Source organism: Schistocerca gregaria, chromosome 5 (genome assembly GCF_023897955.1).
Source record: "Schistocerca gregaria isolate iqSchGreg1 chromosome 5, iqSchGreg1.2, whole genome shotgun sequence".
Classification (NCBI taxonomy): domain Eukaryota; kingdom Metazoa; phylum Arthropoda; class Insecta; order Orthoptera; family Acrididae; genus Schistocerca; species Schistocerca gregaria.
In genome coordinates, this window is record NC_064924.1 from 56,839,475 (window position 1) to 56,856,526 (window position 17,052).

Below are 17,052 nucleotides of genomic sequence, written 5' to 3' on the forward strand. Positions count from 1 at the left end.
GGACTGTGAGAAAATTTTAGCTTTTGACCAACATTGTATCAATAAGTGTGTGCATTTCATTTCTTTGTTATTGTAATTATGAAAAAAAAAATTTCAAATCTGTATTGGCCACTGCCCAAAACAATTTGTAAATTTTTTTGTGGGGAGCATGGGGGTATGTAAGTAGGCTGTTTAGGTTTTTTTATTGGTAACGCCACGTAGCGCTCTGTATGAAAATCACTTTCTGTGCTGTGTGCAGTCTGTGGCTGGTTGGCATTGTTGTAATACTCGACATTGTAGTGTTGGGCAGCTGGATGTTAACAGCGCGTAGCGTTGCGCAGTTGGAGGTGAGCCGCCAGCAGTGGTGGATGTGGGGAGAGAGATGACAGAGTTTTGAAATTTGAAAGACTGGATGTCATGAACTGCTATATATATTATGACTACTAAGGTAAATACATTGTTTGTTCTCTATCAAAATCTTTCATTCGCTAACTATGCCTGTCAGTAGTTAGTGCCTTCAGTAGTTTGAATCTTTTATTTAGTTGGCAGTAGTGGCGCTCGCTGTATTGCAGTAGTTCGAGTAACGAAGATTTTTGGTGAGGTAAGTGATTTGTGAAAGGTATAGGTTAATGTTAGTCAGGGCCATTCTTTTGTAGGGATTACTCAAAGTCAGATTGCGTTGCGCTAAAAATATTGTGTGTCAGTTTAAGCTCAGTTTTGTATAATGGTTCTAAGGGGACGTTTCAAGGCCTCCGTCCTAATCTACTCCCCAGTGACCCTGTCAAACTCTTTCTCCCCTCCCTTCGTCCATCTGTTCCCACGGATGCAGGTTGTCAACAAACACAGCATGTGAAAGTTGCTGGATGGGGACGGGTTACACCCGTAACTGAAGGTGGTTCTGAATGAACCGAAACCAATATTATGATTTAAAAATTTGCAATCAAGACGGATTATAAGTAACATATTTAAATGATTAACATTGCAAGATCACAGGTTAATAGAAGCGCAACATAAGCCATTGCAAATGTCAAATATTAGTATATTAATAAACAGTGTAACCCCCTAATGTTGAATACAAAATTGCAAAGAAACTTGCATTGTGTTTTATAGTTGTTGGATGTCAGTTTATAGGAAGGAATTCCATGCTTGTTGTACTTGGCTGGTCAATATCGATACGTTTGTGGATGGCACAAGAGCTGTCTTCCGATGAGGTGCAGCATGTGATAGTTTCGAGATAGACCTGGTGATCGAGCAGGACAAGGCAACATGTCGCTACTCTGTAGAGCTCGATAAGTTAAAACAGCGCTTAATGGGCCAGCGTTATCCTGTTGGAAAACACTCCTGAAATGCTGTTAGTGAATAACAGCACAACAGGTCGAATCACCGGATTGACGTACAAATTTGCACCTTGAGAGTGCTCCTACTGTCATACGATATCGCAACGAAGACTGTAACTCCAGGTGTAGGTCCGATGTATCCTAATACGCAGACAGGTTTGTTGCAGAGCTGCTGCTGACCAACAAGCGGTCATCGCTCGCACCGAGGCAAATCCAGATTTCATCAGAAAACTCAAGATACCTCCACCGTGCCGTCCTATTAGCTCTCACTTGACACCACTAACGTCGCAAATAGCTGTCCCTTGGGACAGTGGTATGTTCGCTTCAGGCGTCTGGGACGGAACTGTCCTTGAAGTAACCGATTTGTAACAGTTTATTGTGTGACTGTGGTGCCAACTGCTGCCCAGGTTTCTGCTGCAAATGCTGTACGATGCGCCAGAGCCAAACGCCGAACACGATGGTCTTCCTGCCTCGTAGTACCACGTGGCCGTACGGAGCATGGCCTTCTTTTGGCAGTACATTCTCGTGAACACATCTACGGAGGCTACATTCTTGACAAGTCTTTCTGCAGTATCGCAAAATGAACATCGACCTTCTCGTAGCCTTGTTTCACGACCTCACTGAAACTCAGTGAGGTGCTGATAATGGCGTCTTGGTTGCTTTAAAGTCATTCTTTACTAACATCAATTCACAACGTCTAATCTCAAAGTAACTAAGGCTCACGACTGTTACGACGTGTATTTAAAGCAAATCTGATTTGCATCCTCATAGTGGCACGACCATGCAACTGGTGCGAAATTTGAATAGACTTCATCTTTTCGATGTAGAAACACACTCACCAACTTTCATTTGCGTCACAGAACTCCTTCTTAGTGGTGCGATTTCAAAAAATATGTCATACATGGCCGTATGTTTTGATTTCATACTCATTATACCGGAAAGGGTCCCTAGATGACCACTACGGTCGCAGGTTGGAATCCTGCCTCGGGCATGGATGTGTGCGATGTCCTTAGGTTAGTTAGGTTTAAGTAGTTCTAAGTTCTACGGGACTGATGGCCACGGATGTTAAGTCCCATAGTGCTCAGAGCCATTTGAACCATTTGGTCCCTAGATCTTAATGTTTGACTTGCATTTTAACCTAATATCTCCAGCCGTTCGTGAGAGAAAGAGGCCTTTAAGACGACCGTATCTTTTGATTGCATTGTCTTAGAAGCTTCAATTTTTCACACCGCCAATTGACTGTAGACAGTGTGTGCCACTAATGTGTCATACGTCTATCCGTTTCTGAGAACAAGGGATCTTAATGGTCGGACAGACAGACAGACAGATGGACAAAAATGTGATCCTATAACGGTTCCGTTTTTACCGGTTGAGGAACAGAACGCTATAAATCAATAAATAGACTAATAATGAATTACGCAGCTTGCGCCACCCTGTAAGGAATCTAACACTAGGTCACTGTCACAATTAGATCGTCACCGTACTGCCTTGTGAAGGAGATCAAAGAGAATGATGGCAAACTTTCCTATCTTTTACGATACTCCGCAGCTTTCATGGGCAAGCGGTACGTAATTTGAAACTACGGCGCCCAGATTTTCTTTGGAAAGTTCGCAGTTGCACTCATCGGTCCTTTAAGCAGGAATTGGCCATTACCAAGGCGATATCTGCAACTTCCGGCGCATTTACCGTGCAGCCAGTGTTCTGCTAGCGCTTCCCAGATAAATTGCTACTTGCGTTCGTGCCCGCAGAACACTTCCTCAAACTCGCTGAATTTCTCCTCATTTAAAACCGTTCGTATATCCGGCAGTATCTAGTAAGGCCAGAAAACTGTAATCACATGCATCACATACATATATTTTGATTCTATCCTGCTATGGTCGTCTGCACACATATCCCAACACAGGGACGTCACAGGGCAACATCGTTAGAGCTGGAACAACAACACGATGACCTTTCTGTGCAGCTTCTTTAGGAGAATTTAAGGTTTCTCCACATTCAGTACGTACTTGTAAGAACGAAAGTTGACTATTTGTTTGAATTAAAATTAAGCAATAAATTTAAAATATAAAGATTTTTATAACAGTTTTCTCACCGTCTGGATATCAGGATTCTCGTCCGTTGTTAAAGCTTCCTTAGTGACTCACAAAGCTCCAACTGCAAATGCTGCTAGAATCTTCGTAACCTTAGCGATGTGCGCTTAGTGAGACAAATATGCAGTGTATTGCGACGCAGGCTTTCTTGTACATATTTCTTGCCGCACCTGGATTAATTGTATGCATTGCTACTAATACTGAGGAATGAACAAAAATGGCAAAATACGACAAACACTACACGATACCATGCCTAACACGATGTGGGAAAACTGTTAGCATGCAAAACAGCTTCCATTCGGTTCGGAATGTGCAAATATAGGTCCTGCATAGTTTTCAAGGAAATATTATACCATCCTTCCTGAAAAACAGTGCCCCTTTCATGTAACGTTGATGGAGGTAGACAGCAGTCACGCACCCAGCACTCCAGACCATAAAGGCTCAATAATATTGAGATCTGTCGACTGTGGTGGCCACGGGTGATGCACAGTTCATCCTTGTGCTCTCAAAACCAGTCCTTGACGATGCGAGCTGCCTGAACAGTGCTTCTGCATTCTTGGAACGCAGCATCGCCATTGTGGAATAAACACTGTACCATGATATGGACCTGGAAACCCAAAATGGTCGCGCAGTATTTTGCAGTAACGCGACCTTGCAAAGTAACCATGAGGCCCGTGAAACGTCGAGATATGGCTGTAGAAACCTCTACTATGTATGACTCTTCGAAAGTAAATTCGGCCAGAATTTGCAAACGATACGACACAAGAGTCATACGACCAAATGAGATTCATCCATTGCTTCACAGTCCAGGTTTTATGGCTTCGGCACTTCGGGCATTTACATCACAGAGGTACAGTTTTGGGATTCCAGCCCACTCTGCAATTCCCACTTTATGGGCCCCCTTCGTGTTCTTCTGGTGTTGGCAGGGTTCGTGAATGCGACAATTAATTTCGCAGTGACTGTTGCAGAGGTCGTCCTCTAATTTATCGTCATTATAGTCTTTGATGACCGTCCGTCAAGATCACTGAGCACTCACTTTCTCGGTATACGGTGTAAATCTCCGATACGGTGACACCTGAAACATAAAACACTTCGGCTGTCTGGGTGATGATGATCGTGATGTTTATTTCGTGGGGCGCTCAACTGCGCGGTCGTCAGCGTCCGCCGGCCCGAGTGGCCGTGCGGTTCTAGGCGCTACAGTCTGGAACCACGCGACTGCTACGGTCGCTGGTTCGAATCCTGCCTCGGGCATGGATGTGTGTGATCTCCTTAGGTTAGTTAGGTTTAAGTAGTTCTGAGTTCTAGGGGACTGATGACCTCAGAAGTTATGTCCCATAGTGCTCAGAGTCAAAAAAATGGCTCTGAGCACTATGGGACTTAACATCTATGCTCATCAGTCCCCTAGAACTTAAAACTACTTAAACCTAACTAACCTAAGGACAACACACAACACCCAGCCATCACGAAACAGAGAAAATCCCTGACTCCGCCGGGAATCGAACCCGGGAACCCGGGCGCGGGAAGCGAGAACGCTACCACACGACCGCTCAGTCATTCGAACCATTTGAATCATCAGCGTCCGTACACATTCCCAATATGTACACAGTCCAATCTAGCCACTTTCATGAATGATGATGGAATGATGAGGACAACACAAATACCCAGTCCCCGGACAGAGAAAATCCCCAACCCCGTCGGTAGTTGAACCCGGGACCCCGTGATCCAGAGGTAGCAACGCTAGTCACTAGACCACGAGCTGTGGAACGGCTGTCTGGATTATGGATCACTCACCATATTGTCCTTCGTCAGCTTTTTCAGGACTTTCTTTCCCAAAGGACGTTATAAAGCATCGACCATCCTGTAGAGATCACTCGACTTTGAAAACACCTTGGCGGGCCCAAACCACCGCCTATTTACACAGATCATAAACCATACCTGTGTTATCCCTAGGCAATCGTTTAAACATTATACGGTGTTATACTGCGCTCTGCTATTGACTCGCTGTCACAGTTGCTGCCTTATGCTGTTCGACAGAAGATATGGTAGTTTATTGTTGTCCTTGTGAACACCATTAACTTCTGACATTGTACCATGTATTGTAAGCTTTGAAGTTCGTTTCCAGTTGGCGCATTATTTCACTCTCACACTGTGATCCACCTGTCATTCGTACCGCAGCACAACAGTATTCAAAGGAAACCCGGAAGATGTGCTCTCTACTAACAACGCGCTACTTTCGTTGTGCAGTGGTCCTAGCGTGGGACGACATGTGTAACTTACTTCGTGAAGTTCGTCGTAGATTAATATGCATAAATGCAGGCATGTAAATGGCCAGCATGTCATCATGTATTCACAGAGAAAGTGTTTTTCATTGGTCAGCTTACCGTTAGAATCTAATTATGGCTATTTGTTGTGAGTATGATCCGTGGAACACGTGGAAAGAAAAGATCTAGAACTAAGAAAGAACTGAAGTTCCTTCTACCAGTCCTCGCTTGTGTTCTGTCTTTAATGACCTTGTCGTTGATGGGACATTAGACCCTAAACCACTTTCATTTCTCTCCTCCTTCGACCAGGCGTATCTGATCGTTTTAACTGAGCAGCATGGAAATGGGACGACTGATTTGGTTACAGGTATCATTTCTCGCTGTTAGTCCGAAGACTGGTTTGATGCAGCTCCCCATGCTACCCTATCCTGTGCCAGCCTCTTCATGTCCTAGTAACTACTGTGACTTACATCCTTCTGTATCTGCGAACTGTATTCATCTCTTGGTCTCCCTACGTGATTTTTCTCACCCACACTTCCATCTAACACTAAATTGGTGATCCCTTGATGTTTCAGAATGTGTACTATCAACCGATCCCTTCAACTAGTCGAGTTTGTGTGACAAATTTATTTTCTGGTTCAAATGGTTCGAATGGCTCTGAGTACTATGGGACTTCACATCTGAGATCATCAGTCCCTCAGGACTTAGAACTGTTTAAACCTAACTAACCTAAGGACATCACACATATCCATGCCCGAGGCAGGATTCGAACCAGAGACCGTAGCAGTCGCGTGGTTCCGGACTGAAGTGCCTAGAACCGCTCGGCCACCGCGGCCGGCATTTATTTTCTCCCCAATTCTGTATAGTACCTCCTCATTAATTACATTATCTACTTAACCGATCTTCAGGATTCTTCCATAGCACTACTTCTCAAGTGCTTCTGTTCTCTTATTGTCTATACCAGTGGTTCCCAACAGATGGTCCGCGGACCCCCAGGAGTCCGCTAGTTATGCCAGAGGGGTCCGCAAGGTGCTATTAGAATAAGAAATATATTAAATATATTTCGTATGATAACAGATCTTTTGTTTTGGCCGCTTCCTGCATGAGCAGAGCTTTAGCGAACGCTAACTTCTGCGTCTAGCGTCTTCCTAAAGCCAACTGACACTAGCACACTAGCGGAAAACTAGATTTGGATAAAGGCAAATAGTTCTGCTGTATGCTGTTAGATGGCGCGCGCTGCCTCTTTGCAGCTGACAACAGACAGTCACTTTACACAGTAACTCTTATTTCAGACGACAATCAGCCATTGTTAATTTATTGCCAGTGCTTTCACAGGCCGTGTTGTTTACATATTCAGTATTCTGTATTAAAACAGCAGTGTTTGTAAAGCGTTGTTTTTCACGGAAGCTACAGTTCGCGTAATTAAAAAAACGACCATACGTTAAAAAGCGGTTCGTTAAAACGAGAAATGCCTACAGATGAAAAGGAAGATACAGCATTTGATGTTCCAACAAGTAAGTTACTCAGTTTTAACTTTTTCCTGTCATTTTCCGTTCATACTCAATTTTTATTTTTTTAAGGAGATTTTTATACTAAACATCCAGATTTGAGGACAGATTTTGAGCAATAATCAAACATTTAATAATAACAATGATGGCTAAATTGAAAAAGTTTTAAGCTCAGTATTTTTCCAATAATGAATATGTAAATGTTTTTTCTAAGCACCAAAAATAGAAAACGTATAAAAAGACTCTTAATTTGGCATTTTAGGTACTTGATACTGTGATATGACAAGGTACCAATCATGCTCGATGAGGGGGTACTCGAGAATATTTTGTTGGGAACCCCTGGTCTAGACTATTTCTCGTCCATTTCTCAGTTCCATACATGGCTACATTCTTTGGAAATACTTTCATAAGAGACTTCCTAACACTTAAAATGTATATTTGATGTTAACAAGTTTCACTTTTTCAGACACGCTTTTCTTGCCATTGTCAGTCTACATTGTTTAGCTATAGGGAGTGCATGGTAAATGTTTACAATGCACCACGGTGGTGTATGTGAAGTCAACACGAACAAATTTACGTGACACGTGTACACGAAATGTACTTGCAGTTGCGAAACTGGACAGCCATCAACTCTATAACGGAATGACGACAATGAAAAGTTTGCGTGTGACCGGGACTCGAACCCGGATTTCTCGCTTATCGGGAGCAGTCGCCATGTTTTTCTGAATGGACCTTCGTGGCGCACAAAGGAAGGAGCGGGGGGCAAAGTGGGCAGAGGGCGCAAAGCCTCGCCACCATCATCCCATTCCTCCCCCCCCCCCCCCCCCCCCACCCTGGAACCAAAGGAAGAATAGGTAACGTGGAGTAGACGTACAAAGAAGGTCAATAATTTTTTTTTCCTTTTTTTGTTTTTTAAATTACTATTATTATCACCGAAATAGCAGCAAAACGACGTCAGAGAGCTGCAAGTCGCCAGCATCGGTGAGAATATCGACGCTTACTTTTTTGGAGAAGAACATTCCGATGACCAGATAACAACTGGTTCTGGTAATGGAAATGGCGTAGATCAACTCCTCATTGCAGCAATACCCCAACTCTGTGGTGGGTTAAGGAAGACATTACAAAGGATATTGGACAAAAATTGCCTGTATTTGCGATTGCGGACAACTGCACAATGATGTTCATTGTGGAACTACCAAAAATGAACGACATTTGCGCCACAGTCAGCAAACCAGTAGTGAACTGCAAGTCGACAAACCGACTTCACGGAGTTGGCATTTGTTTGTGGGAAGAATCCCTAGTCTGGAAAGAGGAGCAGGCGACATCTATCACCGATCCACACACCAGGCAATGCGCCGTCCGTGTCCAGAACATCGTAGGCGATGCACAGCGGGGTGTCTGCAAGGTGAATCACGTGAAGTGTGGCCGGCATACTTGCTTCCCAGTGACCATTAGGTACCACGCAGATTGCACGCCAGTGCCAAGATAAGCAGTGCAGCAAACGAAGGATCATGGTTGGAGACGTGAGGCAGCCATTGTAGAGTATACGGGACATAGCTCCGTGAAGAAGACACCTTACGACTTCGACGTATCAAGCTATCCAATACTGCGGAGCACCCCTTCCACATAGCAGTGATCGACCTGATCGAACGCCTGGCTGAACTCAAGGGCTGCGAAAAGTCTAGTCACACAACTAGCGTGAGAAAGAACGATTATGTCTCGATACCTACAGAAGGCAATGCGAATGTTTCTGGCACATCGTAAAGAAGTTTGTGTGGTGTCACCGCCAGACACCACACTTGCTAGGTGGTAGCCTTTAAATCGGCCGTGGTCCGTTAGTATACGTCGGACCCTCGTGACGCCACTATCAGTGATTGCACACCGAGCACCGCCACACGGCAGGTCTAGAGAGACTTCCTAGCACTCGTCCCAGTTGTACAGCCGACTTTGCTAACGATGGTTCACTGACAAAATACGCTCTCATTTGCCGAGACGATAGTTAGCACAGCCTTCAGCTACGTTATTTGCTACGACCTGGCAGGGCGCCATTATCAGTTACTATTGATATTGTGAATCATGTACCGTCCAGAGCGACGTTCGTCATTAATGGATTAAAGTTAAATATTCCACCGGCTACGTCCGTTTTTCTCAATTCTAATTCCCTTGTAATGTTCCAGACCTCACACCAGCCCTTCGTGATCTAAAACGCGTGCATTCCGGCCTCCTTTGGTAGCACGGTGTTGGCTCTCCTGCCAACCACAACAGTTTGATCATGACAAACCAGGTATGAGGCAATCTATTTAAGCTGTGCAACCGATAGTCGTGTAAAGATCTTCGTGACGGTGTTTAGCAACGTCAATGGAGGAGTGGTAATTGGATATCCGTGACGCACCCCACGGCTTGTGGATGAGAATGAGGGGACCGCCCAGGAAACGGTCCGGGATCTGCACGAGAGGCGCCATAAGGTCCCGACAAATTTCCGTCCGCACCAGAGCCACTGGGGGACGAAATGTCCGATGAATTGTGGGAGGACATCAGGGCCGGGCGACTTGTTCGTAGAACCTGCCCAGCCAGCGTCATGGACTTCGTCTTCCATTATGCCAGCCAAAGCAGAGTCTGCAGTCCGCCGCAGTGTTGGCAGGGAGGTGACGTCTTGTCAGCAGAAAATAATGTTCATGGAGGGGACATTCTATATTCCGTTGGGTATCTAGGCGTTGTCTATCAGAAGTCGTAAGAACATTAAAGTCCTCCAGTGGTGGCGTCATTCTGCTGTCACATCACATAGACGGATGCTCCTGTGCAAACCCATAGTGTGTGCATGCCCTGACCATAGATCCTCCAATGTGAATTCGAGAGTTGGAAGTGAGCTGTGTCTTAGCACGATTCATCATCACCTAATGCTTTATCGAATATGGCATCATACAGAGGGCGTTCAAAAAGTTTTGCACAGTCGTCTCTAATTTTTTAATTTTTTGCAGGAGGAGAGTGAAATTTTTTGTGAACATACTTGGAACATTCAGCTATAAGTTGGTGTATAAAAGTATTTACTTTTATTTACAGGTGAGCCATAATGGATCGTGAAGTATGTGTCAGGTTGAGACAACGGTCGGTGGTGTTTCTCTTCAAGACCGTCGATAACTCTGCCACATCGATTCACAGGAAGTTGCTCCCTGTTTTTGGAGGGGATACAGTCGATCACAGCAGTATCCAGCGGTCGTTGCAGAGGTTTAAAGTAGTTGACTTAGCAGGCCGAAAGGTGATGGCTTCCTCCTTCTGGGATCAGTGTGGTGTCATTTTCATCGACTTTTTGGAACCTGGCTCCACAATTAACTGGGACCGTTACTGTTTGTCATTGGACAAGCTGCTACGTGCCATCAAGACCCACAGATCGCAGCTTCAGGATATGCTCATCAGAGTAAACCATTACAATGCAAATCCTCATACAGCCCTTATGACCCAGAAAAAAATCCGTAAAATGGGTTGGAAAATTGTTCCTCACCCTTGGCTCTATCTGATTTTTACCTCTTTGGTCTTCTGAAGGCCCACCTGCGCGCAGAAACATTTGATAGTGAGAAAGACCTTATTTCCTATATCAAGCGATGGTGTTAACGTCAATCCCCAGAATTTTACCAAAGTGCATTTCTATCATGGGAAGAACATTGGGAGAGATGCGTCACAGCCGATGGAGGCTACACTGAGTAGGCACAAACTATAGCTAAATGTTCCAAGCATGTTCACAAAAAATTTCATTCTCCTCTTGCAAAAAGTAAAAAAATTAGAGACGACGGTGCAAAACTTTTTGAACTCCCTTTGTAGTATATTTCTCACAATGTGTTCCCCAGCGTGCTGTGACTTCCCTTCCAAAATCAATCAAGACCTTGCAGAGGGTAGGCATTGTACATAGAGCCGACCAGGACATGGCAGACGGATGTACATCATCGTGCTTACGACACGCCGTCCAATGAGGTGCTGGCTGTGGGTTGAAGTAACACGGACCGTGTTCAGTTTCCATGGTCCATTACTGCGCCATACCCTTTGGCCCCAGAGACTGATGGCAGATATATGCGTCATGGTCAGAGAATGCAATGGGCTAGACTTCTGCAGCCTGCAGCTCACCAACTATATCACGGGAGATATAAACACGTTTGAGACAACTGGAAGAAGGACAAGTGAAATGCGTAAATCCTGGGTGATCACTATGAACACCTCCCAAAAGCCCACAATGCTGACGTGCAAAAGCATTGCCACTAGCGCTGTGCACAACATTAACATGATAGTTATTCTTTGGGCGCTTGGGTGGAGTCAGACTCACCCCGTGATCAATGTATCCTGTCGACCCAGGAAGAATGTGGAACAGTCGTGGCAGCGACCTGAACCGGATGGTGCATAGACGTTGATGATCCTGATGCCACTAAACGTGAACGCCATAGGTCTGGCATCAGGCAACTGTATCAGCGAGGATGCCGTCACATAGGAGGATCGTCACCCGACTATCAATTGGGAAGCGTTGGAGACAAAGTGTCATAATATGGGATGCGCGAAAGGTTGTAACATGCGCCTCCTGAACAAGGGGAGCGGCGGGGCACAGTCAACGTCTGCAGCTTAGAGAATTTCATGGAGTAATGCCAGTTTACAGAGTGCGTGAATGGTATTCACATTGACTGTGGTTATTTGATAAGTTCAAAAAGCTGTCAGCGCTAGGTAGACAGGCAATGCAAACATGGGGGAAGCACTGGGAGCACCCTGTTAGGTCCCTGTAGAAGGGCACGTCACTCTAACGGGAAGAAGCCAACACCACCAACTGATTTACGTTGTTTGGTACACCTTCAGAACGTCCATTCTGAGAATCGATGTCGTCCGTCCAGGAAAAAGACGTCTCACAGAGGCAGTTCAGTGGAACACTACCAGAGGTGCCCCCATAGATAGCGTCAGACACACAAAGGGAGGCAACTGCCTCAAACTCGGGGGAGGGGGGGGGGGGGGAGGAGGGAAGATCGGTGCCAACAGATGGTTGGTGACTGGAGGTGGAGGCGGGGAGAGACGTCGTGTGCTCCGGTGGCAGAGCGCCAGAGAACAGCGCATCATCAGTAGGAGTATCGTCATTCTGTGCACACATCCGCTGGAGGCAGTCATCAGGAGGCGTACGGCGTTGATTCTTCTGTTTCCTCAGGATCGTTGCTTTCTAACACTTCGTTCTCTGTTGGATGGCGGAAGGGTATCATCCGATATGCGTCCAGACAGCACAAAACTGGAGGTGGATATAGCTCCGTGATCAAAAACCACAGGTTCGGGACAGATGGCTTGCGTCTGATGCCGGCCACGGCGGCACTGTAGGAAAGACAGGTAAAACTTCCATTGCGTCGTCGAGAGAAGTGAACACCTTTTCCGACTGATTCAGAGCGGGCGCAGCAGACCTCCCCACTGCAGATGCGTCAGATAGACGTAACACAGTGGGCGCCGCAGAGAGAGCGGCATCTACTGTTGGCATCTGAACCAGTCTAAGTCGTAGACATTCAGAACGGACGTGGCCTTCCTGGCCACAACCTGAGCAAGTGCGCGGCTGGCCATCGCACAGGACGACAGCCCTGCAGCCGGAAGTAACCAAGTAGGAAGGCACGTGTTTCCTCAGTTCAGCTTTTATCTGACGGACACCACTGAGGATACTGTAGCTTTCGAACGTCTTCCACCATTCAGAAACGTAACTGACCACATCTCGGCGGGAGCTCTAAAACCCACACGTTCGGAGGCCAAAATCAGAGTGATCAACCAGAACAGTCGCTATATGGCAGTCAGAGTATCGGAACTTGTGAGCGTTAGCATGGCGCCGCTTTATGGTTCAAATGGCTCTGAGCTCTATGGGACTTCCGAGGTCATCAATCCCCTAGAACTTAGAAAAAAATGGTTCAAATTGCGCTGAGCACTATGGGACTAAACTTCAGAGGTATTCAGTCCCCTAGGACTTAGAACTACTTAAACCTAACTAACCTAAGGACATCACACACATCCATGCCCGAGGCAGGATTCGAACCTGCGACCGTAGCGGTCGCATGGTTCCAGACTGTAGCGCCTAGAACCGCTCGGCCACCTCGGCCGGCAGAACTTAGAACTACTTAAACCTAACTAACCTAAAGACATCACACACACCCATGCCCAAGGCAGAATTCGAACTTGCGACCGTAGCGGTCTCTCGGTTCCAGACTGTAGCGTCTAGAACCGCTCGGTCCCACCGGCCGGCAGTGCCGCTTCATGTACACAGTGTTACTAAGGATAGTCCGCTGCGATAGCTGTATGGTCAGCATGACGGACTGCCGTCCTAAGGGGCCCGTGTTCGATTCTCGGCTGGGTCGGGGATTTTCTCCGTTCAGGGACTGGGTGTTGTCTTTATCTTCATTTTGTCCCCATCCTGCGCGCAGGTCGCGCAATGTGGCGTCGAATGTAATAAGACCTGCACCAAGGCGGCCGGACCTGCCCTGTAAGGCGCCATATGCTCATTTCCATTTTTTACTGAGGGTAGAAAAATGAATACCAAGAACATCTTGCGACGGAAGGAGCATTTCGTCCCATGTAAACCTTTCTGCTTTATACGCGTTTAGTCATTCATGATCCAAAGCAAAAGTTAATTTAATCGTGGTTTGGCCGTAGTAAAACGCCGTGATGTTTGATGCTCGATGAAGTCGGACTCTAAGAAGCCGCTCCGCGGAAATAAACAAATGCGCGGTCTCTCGCAAGCAGCACAACGAGCGAGACGCAAAAAATTGTGTTCGGCTCACCACCGCCGAAGGTGGATTTACCATTAGGCTATCCGAGCATGTTTCACGGCCAGACCCAAACTTCCCTATGTAGTCAGCCATGTGAGGGCGACCTGCACTCGTACACCCACGCATGTCCAAAGGAACATTGCACCATACTTCTGAACAACAGAGGCACTGCAATATCGCAAGACACTTGGGTCTTTCAAGACGGGAAACAGCCTCAAATTAACTTACAAAACCCGCCTAAGCGACAGTGCATAGGCGCCACATGACATTTTGACTAAAATCGTTGTAGAACGTTAAAAATCCATTGACCTAGCATTTATAAAATGTAATAGTGACGTCTTTATACAATTTATCTCAAGATATCGTTAATCTTAACAGCGTAAAAGTAACTGTTAAATTGTTCTGTTCATCTGGTTTTCTTAATACGTAACTACTGTGCATCTAAGGCTACTGTTGAGGCCGGACTGTAAACGTAATTAGTTTTTGCATAGCGTTTACGGAAATTGTCTTTCTTTCGGTTCCCTTATGGGAATTTAAATTAACAGTGTTAACAAAACAGCTGACTGAGCTGGTGGCATAAAAGAGTGAGAGGATATCGAAAATTTCGCGCAGAGCGGCTGTTCTGTTAGCTCACGTGGCTTTCGTATTCCAGCTCTAAGTTATTTTCCTGTTTTAGACACCACAAGTGTCCTGCATCAAACTGTGCAACTCTACTTTCCCAACAGCCATGTGGTACACTGTAGACAGTTATCATTTAAACCCAGCACATTAATCAAAGAGATTATTTTTTTAACACACTGAAAAGTGTCAAACCATTTCGATGCAGATTGTACAAATACATAAAGCTATAGCAGTGATTGTACAGGGCGATTTCGTTCCTTCTTTTACTGCACTTTTAATCCAGTGAATGGAGTTATAATTATTTCCTTAGGTGAAAATTGAAGCTGTGGTGTACTGCATTTCTTGTGAGAGGACATTCAGAGTTGAATACAAGTGGTAAGGGACGAGGTGTTCACAGAATCGGCAGGTGGCTGACACGGCTAGAGGTGGCGGCGGTCATACGCATTGTCCACGTGAAAGTGAAGGGCCGGACACGTGCTCAGCGGCGCCAGCGGTGGCAGTGGCAGTGACTCTGGAAGAATATGAGCCAAGGTGGAAGACTCGGTAAAAAGGCGGGATCTATCTAGCGGATGGTGCTTTTTACGAACTGTAGCCCGCTAAAGAGAGGTGCCCCAAATGCTTTAGTACTGCAGTAAAGAATTCTGCGAAGTAGGAGGCGGCACTCTGGCCTATGTCAAAGAAGCATTCAGAGAAACATCTGTTAGCTATCCTAAATTACGAGGAAACACGCTCTGAAATATTGCAGTGGAACTTTAATTCTCTTTTTGAACTGCAAATTCTTTAACCTTTAATATAAAGGGAGTGAAAGGACTAGACCCATAGAGTGACCATTTCATTTCAACATATTTATTTGCATCATAGATAAATCATTAGGAGAATTACAATCATAAATCACATAATAATTTCTTTAAGAAACGCCATTCCGGCAAACGTTGCAAATTGCTTGTTATATAAAACCACAATTGAATTAATCTCTTTGAAAACATTAAAAAAAAACGCCATTCAGGCAAATTTTACAAACTGCGTGTTACATGAGACCACGAACATTAAAAAAACCGCCACTCGGGCCAAGTAAACATTTAAAATAAACTTTACATCTAATAACCAGGAAATCAATTATTATTTCCACTTAGATTGAAAACCGGCTGTTGTGTACATAGTTCCGCGTAGTCAGCGCATACACAACTTTCCCAATAGAGTGCGCCCCGCTAAGCACAACAGCACAGGCGCAGCGCTCGTCCGTCTCTGCACTACAAGATGGCGCTGCCTTAGAGACGGACCAAATTCTGCTTCCGCCGATCCTCGTAATAATATGTAACACAGCCAATGACATTGCTACTAACGTAGAACCTTTTCTCCTCACGGATCACACTCGCGCAGTGGTACCTGAATGCTCGAGGTATTATAACGAGTGTACAGACCTCCGATTAGCCAGTCTGCATTAGTCTGTACCAGTCTGCATTAGTCTGTAGTCAAGTTCCACTCTGCGCCTAATTAGATTAACATACTCCTATTCACAGTCATGAAGATAAATGTATAGACACTTTGTCAAGTATCAGAGATATATGAGAATAAGATTAACGTACCAAGACCAAAGGAACTTCAGATTGTCATTTGTAAACAGCATCCAGAATCAAGTTACGTAATGTCTATATTTTTTATTATTTTAATAAATTTGTGTGAAAATTAATCAAGTTCTGTTTAAAGTGGGCCACCGTCAATTTGCTACTCTAAGCGTGCAAGTGGCATTTCTATCGTCTGACCTAACGGCAGAAGATAAACACGCCACGATAAGACCATGAGACATAGTGCTGACACTCGCCTACTTCGTTAGAGCGACCAGTCAAATAATCTGAGTGTGTGTGTACCGAAGGTCTTACAGTACGCGCACCACACTGCCCCTCTCTGGTGAGATATTACCGAACAACTTTACAAGGTTACAGACAGTTTGATCAATAATAACGCAGTTATTTCCCGATCAAAATTGACATACGCCACTAAGGCTGAATTGCACCGCAATTTTAGAAAACGGTTTCGATTAAGACACATTCTTCTATAAACCCCTCAAAATTCTTAAGACAAATATTTGAAATATTTAACCTGGGCAACCTTGCAGACCTACCACAAGTTTTAGAAGACTGCAGCTTGTACAATAACTGAGGTCCGAGATTGTGAGGCTGTGACTTGGCCACGAACGGTGGAGGCGACTGAGTACTTATGTTCGAATTAAGATGTGGAGTCCGTTTGTATTTCCACACCGTTCAGAACACCGCAATCGGAACCAAACAGCACACGAGAGCTCAGGAGAAGTCCACCTCCCGTACGCCCGCTAGTAATTTAACTGCACTTCGGTGGCCCACTGCTTCCGATCTGTGAAACATAAATCAGAAGCGACAACAGGGAACCAAACAACCCTTCACTTTAGTACTGAAAATTATACAGAAAAAATAACAAAACTGATTTCATTCCTTTAAGCAGAACCACGTACACGAATGATG